Here is an 11,357-nt window from a genome sequence, read left to right on the forward strand (position 1 = left end):
TAAGAAGATTGAAATCATATCAAGTATCTTCTGACCACAAAGCTGTGAAACTAGAAACAGGAGGAAAATTCACAAATATGCAGAAATTAACACACTCCTGAGGGCGGAGCAAGATGGCAGAATAAAAGGCTCCACTGATCACCCCGAATTGCTGGGCTATTGAATTGCTAATGCCACCTCTCTACCTTCCTGACAGTGTTGGCATGGTGCCAAGAGTGTTTCTTTGCTCTGGGAAGAGGAAGAGCACAGCAGTTGTGAGGCACTGAACTCAATGTTGCCCTGTTATAGCAAGGAAACAAAACAGACCAAATTCAGCTGATGCCCACCCACAGAGTGAGCATTTAAACCAGCCCTGGCCAGGAGGGATTGACTGATCCCAGCAGTCTGAACTTGAGTTCCTACAAGTCTCACCATTGTGGGCCAAAGCACTCTGGGACTCCAAATAAAGTTGAAAGGCAATCTAGGCCACAAGGACTGCAACTATTAGGCAAGTCCTAGGGCTGAACTGAGCCCAGAGCCAGTGGACTAGTGGGGTATACAGCCTACTGAGACACCAGCCTGAGCAGCTAAGGGAGTACTGACAGCATCCCTCCCCTAATCCCAGGCTACACAGCTTACAGCTCCTAAAGAGACCACTTCCCTCCACTTGAGAGGAGAGCGAAGAGTGGGGAGGACTTTGTCTTGCATCTTGGATACTAGCTCAGCCACAACAGGATAGGGCACCAGGCAGAGTCATGAGGCCCTTTTTCAGGCCCTAGCTCCTGGACATTTCTAGACATACCCTGGGTCAGAAGGGAACCTGTTGCCTTGCAGTGAAGGACCCAGTCCTGGCAGGATTCCTCGCCTGCTGATTGAAGAGCCCCTGGACCCTGAATAACCAGCAGCAATAACCAGCTACTACACTGAGGACCTTGTGTGAGACTCTGAGACCTGCTGACTTCATGTGAGACTCAGCACACTTCCAGCTGTGGTGGCTATGGGACAAGACTCCTCTTCTTGAGAAAAGCAGAAGGAAAAGTAAAGGGGACTTTGTGTTGGACCTTAGGTACCAGCTCAGCCACAGGTAGGTAGAGCAGCAAGCAGGCTCTTGGACTCTCTTATTCCAGGACTTGGATCTTGAATGGTATTTCGGACCTACCCAGGGCCAGAGAGGAACCTACTGCACTAAAAGGTCAGTTTCAGACCAGGCAGCATTCACCACAAGCTTGGTGAAGAGCCCTTGGGCCTTAGCGAATATCAGTAGTAGTCTAGCAGTATACCCCATGGGCCTGTGATGACAGTGGCTATGGGATGAGGCCTTTGGAAAGAGAAAGGAAGAGTGGGAAAGACTGTCTTGTGGATTGAGTGCCAACTCAGCTACAGTACAGTAGCACACTAAGTAGACCTTGAAGCTTTTTTATTCCAGTTTTGGTTTCAGTATGGCAACTCTGGACCTGCTTGGGGCCTGGGGAAACTCACTACCCTGAAGGGAAGGACACAGGTCTGGCTAACTTTGCCACCTGCTGATTGTAGACCCTCAGAGGCTTGAGTGAACATAGGGAGTAGCCAGGGAGTGGTTACAGAAGGCCGTGGGTGAGACCCAGTGCTGTGTTGGCTTCCAGTGTGACCCAGCATAGTCACAGGGTCATGGTGGCCACAGGGGTGCTCATGTCACTCCACCCTCAGCTCTAGGTGGCCCAAAACAGACACAGAGAGAGACTCTGTTTGTTTGAGAGAAAATAAGAGAAGAGAACTAGAGTCTCTGCCTTGTAATCCAGAGAATTCTCCCTGATCTTGTCCAGGGCCATCAAGGCAGTACCTCTATGAGTCTCCAAGAACCACAGCATTACTGGACTTGGAGTGCCCTCTAAAGCAGACTCGGCTTTGATCATAACATCCAAGTCCTTTCAAATATTGGGAAAGCCTTCCCAAGATGGATGGGTACAAATGTGTCCAGACTGAGAAGACAGGAGTAAATACCTAAGGGTTCAATGCCCAGATACAGATGAACATCTGCAAGTATCAAGACCATCTGGAAAACATGACCTCACCAAATGAACTAAATAAGGCACCATGGGCTATTCCTGGAGATAGAGAGATTTATGACCTTTTAGACAAAGAATTCAAAATAGCCGTTTTGAGAAAACTCAAAGAAATTCAATATAACACAGAGAAGGAACTCAGAATTCTATCAGACAAATTTAACTGAGAGATTGAAATAAAAAGAAGCAGAAATTCTGTACCTGAAAAATGCAGTTGGCATACTGAAGGATACATCAGAGTCCTTTGATTGCAGAATTGATCAAGCAGAAGAAAGAATGAGTGAGCTTGAAGATAGACTATTTAAAAATACACTCAGAGGGCCAGGCACAGTGGCTCATGCCTGTAATCCCAGCACTTTGGGAGGCCAAGGCAGGCGAATCACAAAGTCAGGAGATCAAGACCAACCTGGCTAACATGGTGAAACCCTGTCTGTACTAAAAATACAAAAAATTAGCCGTGCATCATGGTGGGCACCTGTAGTCCCAGCTGCTCAGGAGGCCGAGGCAGGAGAATGGCGTGAACCTGGGAGACGGAGCTTGCAGTGAGCCGAGATTGCACCATTGCACTGCAGCCTGGGTGACAGAGCAAGTCTCCATCTCAAAAAAAACAAAAAACAAACAACAACAGCAACAACAAAACAGAGGAAATAAAATAAAAAAGAATAAAAAACAATGAAGCATGCCTACAAGATCTTGAAAATAGCCTCAAAAGGCAAATGTAAGAGTTATTGGCCCTTAAAGAGGCAGTTGAGAAAGAGATGGGGTAAAAAGTTTATTCAAAGGGATAGTAGAACTTCCCAAACCTAGAGAAAGATATCAGTATCCAAATACAAGAAGGTTGTAGAACATCAAGCAGATTTAACCCAAAGATTACAACCTCAAAGCATTTAATAATCAAATTCTCAAAGGTCAGGGATAAAGGATCCTAAAAGCAACAAGAAAGAAGAAACAAATAACATGCAATGGAGCTCCAATACATCTGGCGACAGACTTTTCAGTGGAAATCTTAGAGGTTGGGAGTGATTGGCATGACATATTTGCTGAAAGGAAAAAAAAAAATTTACCTTAAAATTGTATATCTGGTGAAAATACCCTTCAAACATGAAAAAGAAATAAAGACTTTCCCAGACAAACAATAGCTGAGGGACTTCATAAACACCAGACCTGTCCTGCAAGAAATGCTAAAGGGAGTACTTCAATCAAAAAGAAAAGGATGTTAATGAGCAATAAGAAATCATCTAAAGGTACAAAACTCATTGGTAATAGCAAAGTACAAAGAAAAACCTAGAATATTATAAAACTGTAACTATGATGTGTGGACCACTCTTAAGCAGAAAGACTAAATGATGAACCAATCAAAAATAATAACTACAACTTTTCAAGACACAGTTCAATAAGATATATTAATAAATAGAAACAACACAAAGTTAAAAAGTGGGGGGACTAAATTAAAGTGCAGAATGTTTATTTGCTTTTTGCTTGTTTCTCTGTTGTATACGCAAACAGTGTTCAGTTGTGTTCAGCTTAAAATAATGGGTTGCAAAATAGTATTTGCAAGCTTCATAGTAACCTCAAACCAAAAAATCATACAACAGATACACCAAAAAATAAAAAGTAAGAAACTAAATTATATCATGAAAGAAAATCATCTTCACTAAAAGGAAAACAGGAAGGAAAGAAAGAAGAGAAAACCACAAAACGACCACAAAAATAGCAAAATGGCAGGAGAAAGTTCTTACTTATCAATAATAGCATTGAATGTAAATGGACTAAACCCTCCAATCAAAAGACATAGAGTGGCTGAATTGATTTTTTTTTAAAAAGACCCAGTGATCTGTCACCTACAAGAAACATATGTCACCTATAAAGACACACATAGACTGAAAATAAAGGAATGAAAAAAGATATTCCATGCCAATGGAAACCAAAAAGCAAGAGTAGCTATACTTGTATCAGGCAAAATAGATTTCAAGACAAAAACTTTAAGAAGAGACAAATAGGTCACTGTGTAATGATAAATGGGTCAATACAGCAAGAGAATATAACAGTTGTTAATATATAAGCACCAAGCACTGGAGCACCCAGATATATATACTAAATACTATTAGAGCTAAAGCAAGATAATTAGAGCTAAAGCAAGATATAGGCCTCAATGCAATAATAGTTAAAGGCTTCAACACCCTGCGTTCAGCATTGGACAGATCTTCCAGATGGAAAATCAACAAAGAAACAATGGACTTAATCTGCACTATAGACCAAATGAACCTAATAGAGATTTACAGAACATCTCATCCAATGGCTGCAGAATACACACTTTTTTTTCTCAGCACATGGATCGTTCTCAGGGATGAACTATATGTTAAGTCATAAAACAATATTCAAAAAATATTGAAATAATATCAAGCATCTCCTCTGACCACAGTGGAATAAAACCAGAGATCAACAACAAAAATAATTTTGGAAACTATAGAAACACATGAAAATTAAATAGTATGCTCCTGAATGACCAGTGGATCAGTGAGGAAATTAAGAAGGAAATTGAAAAATTAATTGAAACAATAATGGAAACACAACATTTCAAAACCTATGGTATACAGCAAAAACTGTACTAAGAGGGAATTTTATAGTTCTAAGTGCCTACATCAAAAAAGAAGAAAAATTTCAAATGAATAGCCTAATGATGCATCTTAAAGAACTAGAAAAGCAAGAGCAAACCAAATCCAAAATTGAGAGAAGAAAATAAATAATAGATCAGAGCAGAAATTGAAATGAAGAAAACAATACAAAAGATAAACGAAACAAAAAGTTGTTTTTTTGAGAAGTTAAACAAAATAGGCAAACCTTTAGCCAGATTAAGAAAAAAAGAGAGAAGATCCAAATAAATAAAATCGGAGATGCAAAAGGAGACATTACAACTGATACCACAGAAATTGAAAGGATCATTAGTGGCTACTATGAGCAACTATATACCAATAAATTGGAAAATTTAGAAGAAATGGATAATGGATCATTAGTGGCTACTATGACCAACTACATACCAATGCATTTGAAATTTTAGAAGAAATTGATAAATTTCTTGACACATACAACCTGCCAAGATTGAACCTTGAAGAAATCCAAAACTTTAACAGACTAATAACAAGTAATGAGATTGAAGCCTTAATAAAAAGTCTCCCAGTATAAAAAAGCCCAAGATCCTATGGCTTCACCACTGAATTCTACCAAACATTTAAAAAAGAACTAATACCAATCCTGCTCAAACTATTTTGAAAAATAGAGGAGGAGGGAATACTTCCAAACTCATTCTACATGGCCAATATCATCCTAATACCAAAACTAAAGACACATTAAAAAAAAAAAAAAAACTGCAGGCCAATGTCTCTGATCAATATTGACACAAATATCCTCAACAAAATACTAGCAAACCAAATTCAACAATGCAATAAAAAGATCATTCATCATGACCAAGCGAGATTTATCCCTGAGATGCAAGGATGGTTCAAAATGTGCAAATCAATCAGTGTGATACATCAAACTAACATAATGAAGTGCAAAAACCACAGGAGCATTCAATTGATGCAAAAAAGCATAAATTCAACATCCATTCATGATAAAAACCCTCAAAAACTGGGTATAGAAAGAACATACCTCAAGAGAATAAAAGCCATATATGGCCGACCTCAAGCCAATATCATACTGAATGGGAACAAACTGAAAGCCTTTCCTCTAAGATTTGGATCACCACAAGGATACTCTTTTTCACTCCTCTTGTTCAGTTTAGTACTGGAAGTCCTAGCTAGAGCAGTCAGACAAGAGAAAGAAATAAAGGGCATCCAAACAGGAAGAGAAGTCAAATTATCCTTGTTTGCAGATGATGCGATCTTATATTTGGAAAAATCCAAAGATGCCATCAAAACTGTTAGAATTGATAAACAAATTTAGTAAAGTTGCAAGATGCAAAATAAACATAGAAAAATTAGTATCATTCCTGTATGCTGACTGAACAATCTGAGAAAGAAATTCAAAAAGTAATCCCATTTACAACAGCCACAAATAAAATGAAATACATAGGAATCAACTTGACCAAAGATGTGAAAGAGTTCTATGATCAAAATTAGGAAACACTGATAAAAGACATTGAAGAAGACGACAAAAAAGTGGAAAGACATTTCCTGTTCATGAATTGGAAGAATCAATATTGTTAAAATGTCCATACTACCCAATGCAATCTATAGATTCTATATAATATGTAGACTGCATTCTGTGACATTCTTCACAGAAATAGAAAAAAACAATCCTAAAACTTACATGGAACTACAAAAGACCCAGAATAGTCAAAGCTATCTTATGCAAAAAGAACAGAACTGGCAGAATTACTTTACCTGACTGTAAATTGTACTGTAGCGCTATAGTAACAAAAACAACATGATACGGGCATAAAAACAGACACATAGACTAATGGAACAGAATAGAGAACCCAGAAACAAATCCACACACCTACAGTTATCTCATTTTTGAGAAAGGTACCAAGAACATACACTGGGGAAAAGACAGTCTCTTCAATAAATGGTGCTGGGAAAACTGGATATCCATATGCAGAAGAATGAAACTGGACCCCTGTCTCTCTATATATATACAGAAATCAAGCAAATGGATTAAATAATTAAATATAAGACTTCAAATACGAAACTACTACAAGAAAACATTGGGGAAAATCCCCAGGACATTAGTGTGGGCAAAAATTTCTTTCTTGAGTAATAGCCCACAAGCACAGATAACCAAAGCAAAAATTGACAAATGAAAACATATCAAGTTTAAAAGCTTCTGGACAGCAATGGAAATAATCAGCAAAGTGTAGAAACAACCCACAGACTGGGAGAAAATATTTGCAAACTACCCACCTGACAAGGAATTAATAGCCAGAATATATAAGGAGCTCAAACAACTCTATAAAAAAAAATCTAATAATCCAGTTTTTAAATGGTCAAAAGAAGACATACAAAGGTGCTCAGCATCATTGATCATCAGAGAAATGCAAATCACAACTGCAATGAGATATCATCTCACCTCTGTTAAAATGGCTTATATCCGAAAGACAGGCAATAACAAATGCCAGCAAGGTTGTGGAGAAAAGAGTACCCTCCTATACTTGATGATGTATGATGATGTTGATGAGACTGCAAGTTAGTGCAACCACTAGGGAGAATAGTTTGGAGGTTCCTGAAAAAACTAAAAATAGAGCTACCATATGATCCAGCAATCCTGCTCCTAGGTATATACACAAAAGAAAGGAAATCAGTATATCAGAGAGATATCTGCACTCCTATGTTTGTTGCTGCATTGTTCACAATAGCTAAAATTTCGAAGCAAGTTAAGTATTCATCAACGGATGAATGGATAAAGAAAATGTGATACATATACACAATGGAGTACTATTCAGCCATAAAAAGGAATGAGATCCTGTCATTTGCAACAACGTGGATGGAACTGGAGGTCATTATACTAAGTGAAATAAGCCAGGCATAGAAAGACAAATATCACATGTTCTTTCTTATTTGTGGAGTCTGAAAGTCAAAACAATAGAACTAATGGAGATAGAAGTAAAAGGATGGTTACTAGAGGCTGGGAAGGGTAGTTGAGGGATAAGGGGAAGGTGAGGGTGGTTAATGGGTCAAAAGAAAAAAAAGAATGTGAACAAGACCTAGTATTTGATAGCACAATAGGGTGTCTATAGTCAATAATAATGTTATTGTACATTTTAACATAACTAAAAGAGTATAATTGGATTGTTTGTAACACATATGTAAATGTTTGAGGGGATATCCAATTTTACATTATATGATTATTGCATGTTGCATGCCTGTGTCAAAATATCTCATGTACCCTGTAAATACATATACGACTATGTACGCACAAAATTAAAATCAAAAATCAAAAAAGTAAACACTCAAAACTAAAGAGTCACAAAGAAGAAATCAAAAGAGAAATCAAAAAGTATATTGAGAGAAACAAAAATGGAAACTCAACATACCGAAACTTATGCAGTGCAGCCACAGAAGTTCTAACAAAGAAGTTTATAGGAGTAAATGCCTACATTAAGAAAAAAGAGAGATCACAAATAAACAGCCTAACTTTATATCTCAAGGAACTAGAAAAAGAAGAACAAAATAATCCCAAAGTTAGCAGAAGGAAGGAAGGAATAAACATCTAGAAGAAATAAATGAAACAGGCTAGAAAAACCATGGAAAAAATCAACCAAAGAGTTGTTTTTTGAAAAGATAATGAAAATTATAATGAAAATCTTTAGACTAAGGAAAAATGAGAAAATAATCAAATGAATAAAATTATAAATGAGAGAAGAGACATTACAGCTGACATCACAGAAATACAAAGGATCATAAGAATCTTCTGTGAAGAAGTATATGCTAACAAATTGGATAACCTAGAGGAAATGGATAAATTTGTAGAAGCATACAAATTAACAAGAGTGAGCCTTGACAAAATAGGAAATCTGAATAGACCAAAAACAAGTAATGGGATTGACTAAGGAATGCAAAACCTTTCAACAAAGAGTATCTCGGGACAAGATGATTTCACTAGTGAATTCTACCAAGTATTTAAAGAAGAATTAATGCCAGTCCTACTCAAACTCCTCCAAAATGTGAAGAGGAGGGAACACTTCCAAACTCATACTATAAGGCCGGCATTACCCTGATACCAAAGCCAGACAAGAACACTGCAAGAAAAGAAAATTACTAGCCAATATTTGTAACGAACATAGATGTGAAAATACTAAAAACGAAACTAGTAAACTAAATTTTACAGCACATTGAAAAGATTATATGCCATTGTCAAGTGGGATTCATCCTTGGGATCCAGTCATGGTTCAACCTACACAAATCAGTAAAAGTAATATACCACATTAACAGAATGAAATATAAAAATCATATGATCATCTCAATAGATGCAGAGAAAGCATTTGATAACATTCAACATGATTTCTTGATTTAAAAAAAACGAAACAAAACACCTCTCAATAGATTAGATGTAGAACGAATGTACCACAACATAATAAAAGCCATGTATGACAAGCCCAAGCTAGCATCCTACTCTGTGATGAAAAACTGAAAGGCTTCCTGCAAGATCAGGAACAAGACAGGGGTGCCCATATTTGCCACTTCTTTTCAACACAGTGCCTGGAGGTCCTAGCTAAAGCAGTTAGGGGGGAAAATCCATCCAAATCAGAAAGAAAACAGTAAAATTGTCTCTGTTTGTTAAGTTAACAAAATTAAGGTAAGATAACTTTACCTTATTTCAAAAAAAACTCCTAAAGAATCCACCAAACAGTTGTTATAACTAATAAATTCAGTAAAGTTGCCGGAATAGAGTTATATTTATATCACTAACAACAAATTCTCTGAAAAAGAAATTAAGAAAAACAATTCCATTTACAATAACATCAAAAAACAATAGAATACTTAGGTATAAATTTAACCAAGGAGGTGAAATATCTGTAGTACAATAAAATACTGATTAAAGAAATTGAGGTAGATGCAAAGAAATGAAAAGATACCTCAAAGAAAATGAAAGATATCTCATGTTTGTGGATTGGAAGAATTGATATTGTTTACATGTAAAATTCAGTGTGATCCCTATCAGAATTTCAGTGACACTTTTCACAGAAATAAAAACACAATCTCAAAATTGGAGGCACAAAAGGCCCCAAATGGTCAAAGCAATCTTGAGCAAGAAGAACAAAACTGGAGATATCACCCTTCCTAATTTCAAATTATGTTACAATGCTATAGTAATCAAAACAGCATTTAGTACTGGCATAAAAACAGACCCATTGACCAGAGGAGCAGAATCAAGAGCCCAAAAATAAACCCACATATATGCAGTAAACTAACTTTTCACGAGGGTGCTGAGAATACATCATAGGAAAAAAAATAGTCTCTTCAATAAATGGTGTTAGGAAAATGGGATATCCACATGAAAAAGAATGAAATTAGACCTTTATATTACACTATACACAAAAATCAACTCAAAATGGATTTAAGACATAAACATAAGACCTGAAATTATAAAACTCCTAGAATAAAAAATAAGATAAAAGCTCCTTGACATTGGTATTGGCAATTATCTTTTGGATAGGACACCAAAAGCACAGGCAACAAATCTAAAATAAGTAGGACTGCATCAAGCTAAAAAGCATCTGCACGGCAAAAGAAACAATTAACAAAATGAAAAAGCCACCTACGGATTGGGATAAAAGATTTGCAAACCATGTATCTGATAAAGGATAGCTGGGCACAGTGGCTCACCTGTAATTCCAGCACTTTTGGAGGCCAAGGCAAGTAGATCACTTGAGTTCAGGAGTTTGAGACCAGCCTGGGCAATATGGTGAAACCTTGCCTCTATAAGAAATACAAAAATTATCCCGGAGTAGTGGTGCATGCCTGTAATCTCAGCTACTTGGGAGGCTGTGGTAGGAACACCTGAGCCTGGGAAACTAGAGGCTGCAGTAAGCCAATACCACACCACTGCATTCCAGCCTGGGCACCAGAGTGAAACCCTTTCTCAAAAAAGGGGGGCTAATATCTAAAATGTACAAGGAAATCATACAACTGATAGCAAAAATGAAATAACCTGATTTTAAAATAGACAAAAGACCTGCATAAACCTTTCTCCAAAGATAACGTACAAATAACTTTTCAGGTATATGAAAAAATGCTTCACACCACTAATTATAAGGGAAATGCAAATCAAAACTTCAATGAGCTATCACCTAACACATGTTAAGATGGCTACTATATTAGATTAAGAAAATGTGGCACATACACACTGTGGAATACCATGCAGCCACAAAAAAGGATGAGTTCATGTCCTTTGCAGGGACACGGATGAAGATGGAAACCATCATTCTCAGCAAACTAACACAAGAACAGAAAACCAAACACTGCATGTTCTCACTTATAAGTTGGAGTTGAACAATAAGAACACATGGACACAGGGAAGGGGATATCATACACTGGGGCCTGTCAGGTGGTGGGGGCTAGGGGAGGGATAGCATTAGGAGAAATACCTAATGTAGATGATGGGTTGATGGGTGCAGCAAACCACCATGGCCTGTGTATACCTATGTAACAAACCTGCATATTCTGCACATGTATCCCAGAACTTAAAGTATAATTTTTTAAAAAGATGGCTATTACAAAAAAGACAACAGATGACAGGTGTTGGCAAGGGTATTGGGCAAAGGGAATCTTTGTATACTGTTAGTGAGAATGTATATTGGTACAGTTATTATGGAAAATATGGAAGTTTCTGAAAAAA

At 37.2% G+C, this 11,357-nt stretch overlaps 1 long non-coding RNA gene across 1 annotated transcript in view; it reads right to left on the bottom strand.

The window, feature by feature from the left end:
* LOC105491334 (uncharacterized) overlaps positions 1 to 11,357 on the bottom strand; it is a 371,652-nt gene that overhangs the window by 342,193 nt on the left and 18,102 nt on the right. The window lies entirely within an intron of this gene.

This window comes from Macaca nemestrina, chromosome 18, assembly GCF_043159975.1.
Source record: "Macaca nemestrina isolate mMacNem1 chromosome 18, mMacNem.hap1, whole genome shotgun sequence".
Lineage (NCBI taxonomy): Eukaryota > Metazoa > Chordata > Mammalia > Primates > Cercopithecidae > Macaca > Macaca nemestrina.